Source organism: Jaculus jaculus, chromosome 1 (assembly GCF_020740685.1).
Source record: "Jaculus jaculus isolate mJacJac1 chromosome 1, mJacJac1.mat.Y.cur, whole genome shotgun sequence".
NCBI classification, from domain to species: domain Eukaryota; kingdom Metazoa; phylum Chordata; class Mammalia; order Rodentia; family Dipodidae; genus Jaculus; species Jaculus jaculus.
Genome location: NC_059102.1, coordinates 339,750,676 through 339,762,906, shown reverse-complemented (window position 1 = coordinate 339,762,906; position 12,231 = coordinate 339,750,676). Strand labels below are relative to the sequence as shown.

Sequence of the window (12,231 nt, the reverse complement as noted above, 5' to 3'; positions counted from 1 at the left end):
CATATGTACAAAAATATAAAATGTAAATAAAAACACAAACAAATTTTCCTTTTAATGTACTTTTAAGAAAAAAAGCGGGGCCTCGGAAGTTTTGGATTTTTCCTCCCCTGTCGCAAATTCTCATTGTGGTTTTGGCGGGGTGGTGAAGAGCGTGTCATCTGCGGGCGGGCCGCTTCTCAACTCGAAGGTGACCACGTTGAGATGCTGAGACGGGAAGGGGAGGCTGAATAGGTCACGGTGGCCTTTTTTCAATCACTTTTGCTGTTTTGCTGTCTAGTCATCCTCAACGGTCTTCTGCTTCTTGGTATCAACATCATCATCCTCATCATCTTCAGCTGCCCGCTTGCCCGTAGCTGCCTCCGCTTCCTCATCTTCATCTCCATCCTCTCCCTCACCATCACCTTCTTCCTCCTCCTCCTCTTCCTCCCCATTCTTCTTCTTCATCTACCTCATTGTCAGCCTCCTGTTCCCCATTTTCCGCATTAGCATTCCGATTGGCAGGGGCTTCTCCTCCATTCTCTGCCTCCTCCACTAGTTCCTTCTTTCCCTTCAAGTCCTTGCTGGTGATCTCGGAGCTGGTGTCCACAGCCGCGCCCGACGTGGTGGGGCGCCGGGGGTTCGGAGACTGGCGAGGCTGCGGAGTCCGCGGCAGGAGAGAGGGGGAAGCAGGCGGCGGAGGTGAGACGGCGCCCGGAACAATGCAAAGATGGAAAGATGGCTTTTCCGAGCAGCCTGTGTCGAATAATATATTTTTGCATGTCTTTGTTTATTTTTTCTTTAGGCTACAGTACCATAACTCATATTACTGTGCTTGTCTGCTTTCCAGATTAATCATATCAGCGTGCTCTCTTTCTGCCAGTGTATGGAGGTCCATCTTATCAAACTTTCAGCAATATTTGGTAATGTTACTAGATTTTACTACTTTTTATTACAGAAGCTCAGACAACTCATTCTAATGCATTTCACTCATTTTTTTTTTATGAGAGAGAAGGTGTGCTAGAGCGAGAGTGGGAGAGAGAGAGAGAGAGAGAGAGAGAGAGAGAGAGAGAGAGAGAGAGAGAGAGGGAGAGAGAGAACTGGCACCCCAGGGCCTCCACCACTACGCTCATGTGCCACCTTGCACGCATGTGTGACCTTGTGCTTACATAGGTCCTTAGTCTTCAAAGGCAAGTGCCTTAACTGCTAAGCCATCTCTCCAGTCCAGATTTTACTCATTGTATTTCTAACTGGAGTGGTCTCCCGCAATATATTGATGGAAAATTTTGTCTTTTAACATTGTTGTTTATGACCTTGCCACGTTAACAATTTTCTTGTTGATTTAAAAGCATAAACACATGAAGGGACATAATCTTTGTGTTTTCTGTAAAATGTTGCACTTCACATAGAATTCCATGTGCTTTTTTTTTTTTTTTTTTTTTCGAGGTAGCGTCTTACTCTAGCCCAGGCTGACCTGGAATTCATTATGAGTCTCAGGGTGGCCTCGAACTCACAGCGATCCTCCTACCTCTGCCTCCCGAGTGCTGGGATTAAAGGCGTGTGCCACCACGCCCGGCTTCCGTGTGCATTTTGTCAAGTTAGTTTGAAGTCATAGAGGGTGCATGTGTGCATGTGTGTGTGTTTGTGTGTGTGCACGCACAGTGCTAGGGAGTAGACTCAGGGTTTCACTCATTCTAGAAGACGAGGCCAGCACTCTACTCCTAAGCGTGGTTCCCACCCTCTTCTTTATTTCTTATTATTCTTTTACTTAGATTAACTGAGAACAAATGTTTTTAAGATTATGCCATTTTTTGCTTATAAAATTTAACTGTTTAATTCTTATAGAACTTATTTGATTTATTTTTGTCTTATAACTACAGTGCATCTCTGTGTCGCAGGCAACCATAGTGACAAACAGAACCCCATGGGCAGACCTTGAGTGTGCATATGACCAGGTCTCACGTATTTTTTATGTGACCATATGAGATCATTTGTTTTGTAATAGAGTTGTCTTATTTCTCTATATTTCACTCTTTTCCAAAACATGGAGGAGTTTGACACATTTTTCCTTAATTCATATCAACTTAGATAATGACAATAATATCTGCCTTTGAGAGATAGTGAGAAGGGGGAGAGAGGGAGAAAAGAAAATGTGCACACCAGTGCCCATTGCTGCTACACATCAACTCCAGGTGCACGTATAATTTTGTGCAACCGGCTTCACTTGGGCACTGGCGAGTCGAACCTGGACCAGTGGGCTTTACAAGTGAATGCCTTTAACCACCTCTCCAGTCCCTAAACATTTTTGGTACACTTTGTTGAATCTGCAGATTGAAACCTGTGGAATGCAGTACTGAATGTATGAACCCCTGGCTAAGGAAGTATACTAAAGTTAATGGATTTATCCATTCTGTTGGATTACAAGCCATTTCCTGGGTTTGGGAGGTTCTTTCAAACATTGCAGGTGTTACAGTCAAAGAGTCAGGTGATGTCGATAAACACCATAAGCAGTGTGTGCCAAATTTCACAACCTGAGCATCTGGGCTGGAGTGAAGGCTCAGAAGTTAAGGTGCTTGAGCCTGGCGTGGTGGTACTCACCTTTAATCCCAGCACTCAGGAGGCAGAGGTAGGAGGATCACCATAAGTTCGAGGCCACCCTGAGACTACATAGTGAATTCCAGGTCAGCCTGGGCTAGAGTGGTACCCTACCTTGAAAAACAAACAAATAAATAAAATAAAGTAGAAATTAAGGCACTTGCCTGATAAGCTTAATGATCCAGGTTCTGTTCCCCAATACCCATGTAAAGCCAGATGCACAAAGTGGCACATGCATCTGGAGTTCATTTGCAGTGGCGAGAGGATCTAGAGCATCCTCCCTCTCTCCTATATCTCTCTGCTTGCATATGAAATAAAATAAAACTTAATATTATTTTCAGGAACAACCAACATGTAAACATTTCTATTATAGTTTTTAGAACTTTAGTATTATGCATATAAAATTGTGGCTTAGTTATTATAAAATATCACACATGGCTGAGAGTACTGTACTGAGTATTCCTAAAAATTATTCAGTGGTCACAGGGATATCTTAAATGAGGTGAGCCCACTAGAACAGTGAAAAGTGTCCTGTACATTCATTTACTTAACATCTCAAACCTCACAGTATCACCAACATGAGGAAACAGAGTGTCATATGCCATGCTATATGTTCATATCTGTTTAAGAATCTCATGGAAGCCAATGTTGTAAAACCCTCACAATATTATTTTTACTCACTTTTTGTTTATTTTTTTACATTTAATAAACATGATTTGTTATCTGTATACAAACATTAACATCTTCCCTAGACAGAACATTGTTCTAAAACGTTGGAGCAGGGCTGGAGGGATGTCTCCAGGGATAAAAGCACTTGCTTACAAAGCCTGAGAGCCTTGGATTTATTCCCAGGGCCCATGTAAAGCCAGATGCACAGAGAGGCACACATCTGGGGGTTGTTTGCAGTGGCTGGAGGCCCTGGAGTGCCCAGTTGCCTTCTCTCTCTCAAATAAATAAATAACTTAGAGATAGATGTAAGCAACAGAAAAATAGTTTCCCACTCAAAGTTTCCTCACTGGTAGTCATGGGATCACAAAGGAACAGGATGTCAAGGCCACTGTAGAGAATAAAACAGCTCAATATTAGACTTAGAATTTCTACATATTTTGTCCTCATGATCTTTACCAACATTAATTAATTAGTATGCAGAGTGCCATGAGAAGTAAATATTATCAGCTCAATTTTAAATAAAATTGAAGAATAAAGGTTAAATCATTCCCTCAGGCTAAAGAAGGATTAGAATTTACTTTTTTATAACAAAAATAAAAATGAAAATTTAATAAAATTTAATAAAAATGTTAAACACAATAGTTGGCATAAAATATAACATCTGGAATATAGTTTTGCAATAATCTGTGTGAATATTTTAATCAAGAAAATAAGAGGAAAAATTACAAAATACATACTTTTATTGAATTTTACATGTACGTACACAGCACAGTGATGGTTATATATTAGTTACTAATTAGAACAAGAAATGTTATAATTATATGTATGTAGTATATGATTTTTTAAAAAAAATAGTATTTTTTTTCTTTCTTTCGTCTTTCTGTTTGTGACAAAGCCTTCGTGTGTAGTTGAAACTGTGTCAAACTCACCATGAAGCCCAGGCTGGTCTCTCACTTGCAAGTTCTTTCATCATCCTCCCAAATTCTGAGACTAGAGGTCTGGGCCACCATGCTTGTCCTTTCCCTTGCCCATGTGTGTGTGTGTGTGTGTATTTGCCCCTGGAGGTCATAGGTCAATATCAGGAACCTTACTAAATTGCTCTCTACCTTATTTTTTGATACAGGCTGTCTCCCTGACCTTGGATCTCACTAATTTGATAGAGTCACTAGCAGTCGAGCCCCAAAGTCCCTCCTGTCCCCGTCATTTCAGCACTGGTTGTAGGTGTTTGCAGCTATGCTGACTTTTACAAAGGTGCTGGGGACCCAAACCCAGGTCCTCATGATCACAAAGCAAGTATTTTACAGATGTTCCTATCTCCTCCACCACTGTTCTATTTTTAAACTATTTTTTAAACTTCCATAATTTTATAGAGAGTAAACCATGATAATTCCTTCCCCTTCCCCACTTTTCCCTTCACAAATCCACACTCCATCATATCCCCTCCATCTCTCCATTCATCACTCTTTTACTCTGATGTCATCATCTTTTCCTCCTATTATGAGTGGCATGTGAAGGTATTGCTAGGCACTGCAAGGTCATGGATATCTAGGCCATTTTCTGTCTGAATGATTGCATTGTAAGCAGTTCTACCCTTCCTTTGCATCTTACATTCTTTCTGCCACCTCTTCTGCAATCGACCCTGAGCCTTAGAAGATGTAATACAGATGTTTCAGTGCTGAACACTCTTCTGTCACTTTTTCTCAGCACTATGGGGCCACCTGGGTTATCTCAGTGGTCACTGCCATCTGAAAAGAGAAGTTTCTCTAACCAGAAGTAAGAATAGCATTAACATTTGGGTATGAATGTTAAGGAAAGAGCTTATAGGGCAGTTAGGTGAGAATAATCTATGCATTTAGCCAGACTCATGACCTCCCCTGTCATAGGCTTTGATTAGGTTTTAAGTACCAGGCATGCATTCCCTCCCATGGAGAGGGCCTCAAGCCCAATTAGAGAGTAGTTGGTTTCTCCAATAACAGACATTCCACTATTGCACCCATTTGGTCTAGCTGGCCAAACATAAGCCTTGAAGTGTCCACTGTTTTCATTACTGATGACTTCTTTCTCCCATAGGGCTGCATGCAGTGTAGCTTTTTCCAGCTTTCTGTCATCTGGCCTACAGAGATAAGGTTTTCAGCTCAGCTCCAATTTGATTTCTCAGTAACCTTGCATTCTAAACATGTGGAGTTTTCAGACATAGGGTTTTGCCATATATTTCTGATGGGAAACCAAGAAAGAGCCTTGGAAACAGCTTGTAATATTTAGGGGGCATCAAGGACCTCCTTGGCCAACAACTCACTGGAAGGTATCCCATCCCTAACACTGAGAATTTTCTAATAGTCTATCGCTTCTGGGTGTGCCATTATTCAAAAAAGTAGGCTTCCATATGGCTTATTCATAACATACCAATTTTGATTAACCATCTCCCACCCTTCTTTTACTCAATCTCTTCCCATGACCTCACTTAGGCCAGTGCATCCCCAGTAATCTGTACCTCTACTTCCATGTGTACAGTGCCATCACCTTAAGTCCTCCTTTCTCCCCATCCCTGTAGCCCTTTTCTAGCTTACTGGCCTCTACTACCAACTCTTACTCCAACTCACACACAAGTCTAAACATTGGTAGCTAGGATCTGCATATGAGAGGAACATGTGGCTTTCGACTTTCTGGGCCTGGGTTACTTCCATTAGTATAATCCTTTCCAGATCCATCCATTTCTAAGAAAATTTCATTTTTCTTCACTGATGAGTAGAACTTCATTGTATAAATGTACCACATCTTCACTATCCATTCAATTGAGGAACATCTAGGCTGTCCTAGCTGCTGTGAATAGAGCAGCAATAAACATGGTTGAGAAAGTATCTCCAAGGTAGTGAGACGAGTCCTTAAGATATATGCCTAGGAGTATAGTTGAGTCATATGGTAAATCTATTTTTAGCCATTTCAGGAACATCCACACTGACTTCCACAATGGCTGTACCAGATTACATTCCCACAAGCAGCATAGAAGGGTTCATCTTTTTTTCCTCACCAAAATTTATTGTCATTTGTTTTCTTGATGATAGCCATTCTGATAGGAGTGAGATGAAATCTCAAAGTAGTTTTAAATTACATTACCCTGATGGTTAAAGATGTAGAACTTTTATTTTATTTTTTTAAATTTTTATATGCTACCTGCATTTTTTGAGAACTCTATTTAGTTCCATACCCAATTTTTAATTGGGTTGTTTGATTTCTTATTACTTAGTTTTCTGAGTTCTTTTATATCCTAGATATTAATCCTAGGGTCAGGTGTATATTGGCAAAGGCTTTCTCCTATTCTGTAGGTTGTCTCTTTGCTTTACTCATACTGCCATTTTTTGTACAAAAGCTTTTTAATATCATGAGGCCCCTGTGGTTGATTAGTAGTTTTATTTCCTGAGCAACTGGAGTTATATTCATAGATTCATTGCCTATGCCAATATGTTGAAGGGTTCCCCTACTTTTTCCTCTAGGAGTTTCAGGTCTATATTAAGGTCTTTGATCCACTTGGACTTGATGCTTGTGCATAGAGATAAATAAGGATATATTTTCATCCTTCTACATATAAATATCCAGTTCTTTCTAGCATCATTTGTTCAAGAGGATGTCTTTTCTCCACTGAATATTTTTGTTGAAAATCAGATGGCAATAGCTGCTTGGATTGCCATCTGGGTCCTCTGTTCTGTTCCATTGATCTATGTGTCTGTCTTTGTGCCAGTCTATGCTGTTTTTGTTACTATGGCTCTGTAATATAGCTTAAAATCAGATATGGTGATGCTGCCAGACTTATTTTTGCTGCTGAAATTGTTTTGGCTATTCACGATCTTTTGTGATTCAAATGAATTTTATGATTGTTTTTTCTATTTTCATGAAGAATGCCACTGGAATTTTGACGAGAATTGCATTAAATGTGTAGATTGCTTTTGGTAAGATTGACATTTTCACAATGTTAATTCTTCTAATCCAAGAACATGGATGGCTTTCCAGTGTCTTCTGTAATTTCTCTCTTGAGTGTTTAAAGTTATCATTGTAGAGATTCTTCACTTCCTTGGTTAGGTTTTTTCCAAGGTACTTTATGGTTTTTGAGGCACTTGTGAATGGGAGTGTTTGACTGATTTCACCTTAGCATGTTTGTTGTTAGTATATAGAAAGGCTACTGATTTCTGTGTTGTTTATTTTGATGCAGATATGTTGCTGAAAGTGTTTATCACCTCTAACAGATTGCTGATAGAGTCTTATGGATAGAATTGTATCATCTACAAATAATGAAAATTTGATCTCTTCCTTTCCAATTTATATCCCTTTTATGGGTATCTCTTGCCTTGCTGCTATAGCTAAGACTTCTAGTACTATATTAAATGAAAGTGGAGACAGTGGACACCCTTGTCTTGTTCCTGATTTTAGTGAGAAAGCTTCAAGTTTTTTTCCATGTAATATTGTGTTGGCAGTAGGTTTGTCATTAATAGGCTTTATTATGTTGAGATATGTTCCTTCTATTCCTAGTTTCTTTATGACTTTTACCACATAGGGATGTTGGATTTTGTCAAATGCTTTTTCTGCTTCTATTGAGATGATCATGTGATTTTTATCCTTTAGTCTATTTACACAGTATATTATATTTATTGATTTGCATATGTTGAACCATCCCTGCATCTTTGAGATAAAGCCAACTTGGTCAGGGTAAATGAACTTTTTGATATACTCTTATATTTTCTTTGCTGTGAATTTCTGCATCTATGTTCATGAGGGAGATTTCTGTGATTTTCTTTCTTTTCTTTTGTTCTGTCTTTGTCTGGTTTTTGACATCAGGGTGATGGTAGCTTCACAAAAGGAGTTCAGTAGTATTCCTTTCTTTTTTATTTTATGGAAAAGTGGGAAGCATTGGTGTTGTTTCTTCCATGAAAGTCGGGCAAAATTCACCAGTGAATCCATCTGGGCTTGGACTATTTTAGTTGGGAGATTTTTTTTATATATATATAACTGCTTGGATCTCTGTACTTGTTATATGTCTATTTAGATGGCTTATCTCATCTTGATTTAATTTTGGTAGGTCTAGGAAATCATCTATGTTGAGACTTAGTGGAGTATATGTTATTAAAGTATGTCCTTATGATTTCCTGAATTTCTTTGGTATCTATCATAATGGTGCCTTTTTCATCTCTAATTTTGTTAATTTGTGTCTCTTCTTTCTTTTGGTCAGATTTTCAAAGGGTCTATTAATCTTGTGTATCCTTTCAAAGAACCAACTCTTTGTTTTATTGATTCTTTGTATTGTTTTGGTTTCTATTTTGTTAATTTCTGCCCTAATCTTTATTATTTCTTCCTGTCTATTGAGTTTTGGTTTGCCTTGTTTTTCTTTTTCCAAGGACTTAAGGTAAAGCATTAAGTTGTTTACTTGCAACCTTTCTAATATCTTAATATAGGCACTTAAAGCTATAAATTTCCCTCTTAGGGCTGCCTTCATTTTATACCATAGGTTTTGGTATGTTGTGTTATCATTATCATTTGAGTCAACAAATTTTTTGATTTCTGTTTGATTTCTTCAATGACCCATTCATCATTCAGTAGTGTACTGTTTAGTTTCCATGACTTTGTGTATGGTATGTAGCTTTTCTTGTTGTTGATTTGTAGTTTAATTCCATTGTGAATACATAGAATGCAAGGAATTGTTGTTGTTGTTGTTTATTAAGATTTGCTTTGTGCCCCAACATATGATCTATTTTAGAGAATGTTTCATATGCTGCTGAGAATAATGTGTTTTCTGCAGTATTTGGATAGAATATTCAGTAGATATCTGTTAGGTCCATTTGTTCAATGACATCACTTAATCCAGATGTCTCTCTATTTATTGCTATGATGGCCTGCCAATTGGTGAAAGTGGGGTATTGGAGTCACCAACAACAATTGTGCTCGGTGTTATCCATGTCTTTAAGTTTAATAGTGATTGTTTGATGCAATTGGGAGCACCCATGTCATGTTATGTGCATATATGTTTAGAATTGAAATGTCTACCTATTGGATTGTTCCTTTAATCATTATAAAGTGAGCTTCTTTATCTTTCCTCACTAATGTTGGTTTGAAGTCTATCCTGTCAGATATTAGGATAGCAACACCTACTCATTTCCTAGGCTCATTTGCTTGAAATATCATTTTATATCCTTTTACCCTAAGATGGTATCTGTCTTTTATGGAGAGGTGGGTTTCTTGAAAGCAGCAAACAGTAGGATGCTGTCTTTTATCTGTATTAGCATCTTTTTCCCAATTTGGGAAAACTTTTCTTTTATAATTTTTTTGAAAACACCTACTATGTTTTAAAGTGAAATTCTTCTCCTTATAGTATACCCTAAATTCTTATGTTTGATCTTTTTTTTAAATATATTTTTATTTATTTGAGAGTGAGAGAGAAATGCAGATAGAGTAATTGACATGCAAGGCTTACAGCCACTGCAAATGAACTCCCGATGCCTGTACTACCTTCTGCATCTGCTTTAAGTCTCTACTGGGGAACAGAACTCCAGGCCTTGGGCTTTGCTGGCAAGCACCTGAACCTGCTGAGCTATCTCTCCAGCCCCATGTTTGATATTTTAACAGAGTCTTGAATGTCTTGAAATTCGCTTTCATACATTCCTGTTAGCTTGTCTTTTTCTTTGTTAGACTCTACTAGATTTGCCACCTGGTCTTCTACTTTAGATATTCTGTCCTCTCCTTCAGCCATTCTATTGCTAAGACTTTCTACAGAGTTTTTTGTTTGACTTACTGTGCTTTTAATTTCTAGTATTTCTGATTGTTTTTTCTTCAGAATTTGTATTTCCTTACTCATGTCTTATATTGACCTCTTTATTTAATGAAGTTGTTTTCCTTTAGAAGTTTATGCTCTTGTTTGATTCCTTTGATGCCTTTGAATATAGATATAATCATTGGGTTTTTTTTTTTGAAATCTTTGTCAGGCGTTTTATCTAAATCAGTCTCACTAGAGGCCATTCTGATGAATTTATAATTTTTGGTGGAATTATATTGTCTTGTTTTTTTGTGTTTCTTGTGTTATAATGTAGATATTGTTTTCATGCTGGTTTTATCTGATGCTTGGGTTTTCTAATTATTAGCACTATTCTTAGATGTGTAAATCTGATGTTATGCGTCTTTAGGGTAGGAACTTAAGATGCCAGATATGGCTCTTGTATGACCTCCCGAGTAGCAGTGGCATTGACCCGAGGTGCTGGGTTTTCCTGCTACGCAAGTGTTCTAGTAGGCTGGGTAGACAAAATACAGGCAAATTCCAAAATTCAACTGAGCAATATACAGATGAAAGTAAATCTTCATGGAGTATTTATGTAGCAGTGACTATTAAAACATCAATCTAACAAAGTTAAAGTCCCTCAAGAGTATGTGTTGCCCCACACCGTTAATCCTATCAAGTGGGACACTAAAATTTCTTGTCTGTAAAGTGTTCCAGGTCAGCCTGGGGCCGAGTGAGACACTGCCCCATGAATGACAGAAGAGGACAAAGACAGTATAAACCAGAAGCAACAAAGGACAACCCCCAAATACAGCTTATTTAAGAATGGCAAAGTGCCGGGCGTGGAGGCGCACGCCTTTAATCCCAGCACTCAGGAGGCAGAGGTAGGAGGATCACCATGAGTTCAAGGCCACCCTGAGACTACATAGAGTTCCAGGTTAGCCTGGGCTCGAGTGAGACCCTACCTCAAAAAATAAAATTAAATTAAGAATGGCAAAGTTTGGAGAGTGGAGTCTCAAAGGAGAAATTGGGGTAGGGAGGGAATTGTCACAGATTATTGTCTATAATTATGGGAGTCATCAATACAAAAGTTAATTTTTTAAAAAAGGTAAATGGGGGCTGGAGAGATGGCTCAGTAGTTAAAGTGCTTGCCTGCAAAACCTAATGACCTGAGTTTGATTCCCCAGTACCCATGTAAAGTCAGATGCACAAAGTTGTGCATGCATCATTTTCCTCACTAGCTGCTCAGTTGGTTCCTATTATCTTCTCTTTCAGGTTTCTTGATTTTGTGAGGAGGCTAGTGTGAGTCAAAAATCCCTTCACCTGGCTTTTTCTGTGGCTCAAGCACAACCTGAAATCCACACAGACTAACACAGCTGTGGGAGCAAGTTCTGTCTGTTCCTGTGGTTACTAGAAGCTCTCCTGTTTCTCTGCTGAGGTTGATAATACCGTACACAGCTTCCCTTTTTGGTAGAAGAGTATATTTTGCTATTTTTCTGATTATTTCCCCCATAGGCTGCTTTGGCATGGCTAATACATTGTCATCTTACCAGGAAGTCCCCTCACCACTATTTTAAGGCTTTCCCTGGGGCTGGAGAGATGGCTTAGCTGTTAAGGCACTTGCCTGCAAAGCCTAAGACCCAAGTTTGACTCCCCAGATCCCACTTAAGCCAGAAGCACATGGTGGCACATGCATCTGGAGTTTGTTTGCAGTGGCTGGAGGCCTTGGTATGCCTTTCTTTCATATATATATATATGCCTTTCCCTTTATTGAGATAGAAAGGCAGTTGTGTGTGTGTGTGTGTGTGTGTGTGTGTGTGTATTTTTTTTCTGTTCTTTTAGAAGAGCTAGGAGCAAGCCCAAGGCCTTATGCATGCTAGACAAGAACTTTTCCCTGAGCTGCATTCCTGGCCCTTGTTGTTTGGCTCATGTGTGAATGTGGCTATGCACACACCACAGCATTCATGGAGATCAGAGAAAGAGCATTCAGGTGTCAATCCTCACTTCATACTTCCTTTCAGGCAAGGTCTCTCCCATTTCATGTTGTTCATTGCTGCACTCACCGTGAGCTTCCATGACATTCTCCTCACTTTAGCTCTCATCTCATGTGCTGGAAGTGCAAAATACTGCCATAGCCTCTGGCTTTTTCTGTGGGGTCTTGGGATCAAGGCTCAGGCTTACATTGCAAGGGCTTTATCCACTTCTTCCTTTCCAGTCCTGCACTTTTTAAACATCAT

At 39.0% G+C, this 12,231-nt stretch overlaps 1 pseudogene; it reads right to left on the bottom strand.

Annotated features, from left to right (window-relative positions):
• Positions 1-264: 264 nt before the first annotated feature.
• LOC101616799 lies at positions 265-12,231 on the bottom strand (annotated as a pseudogene).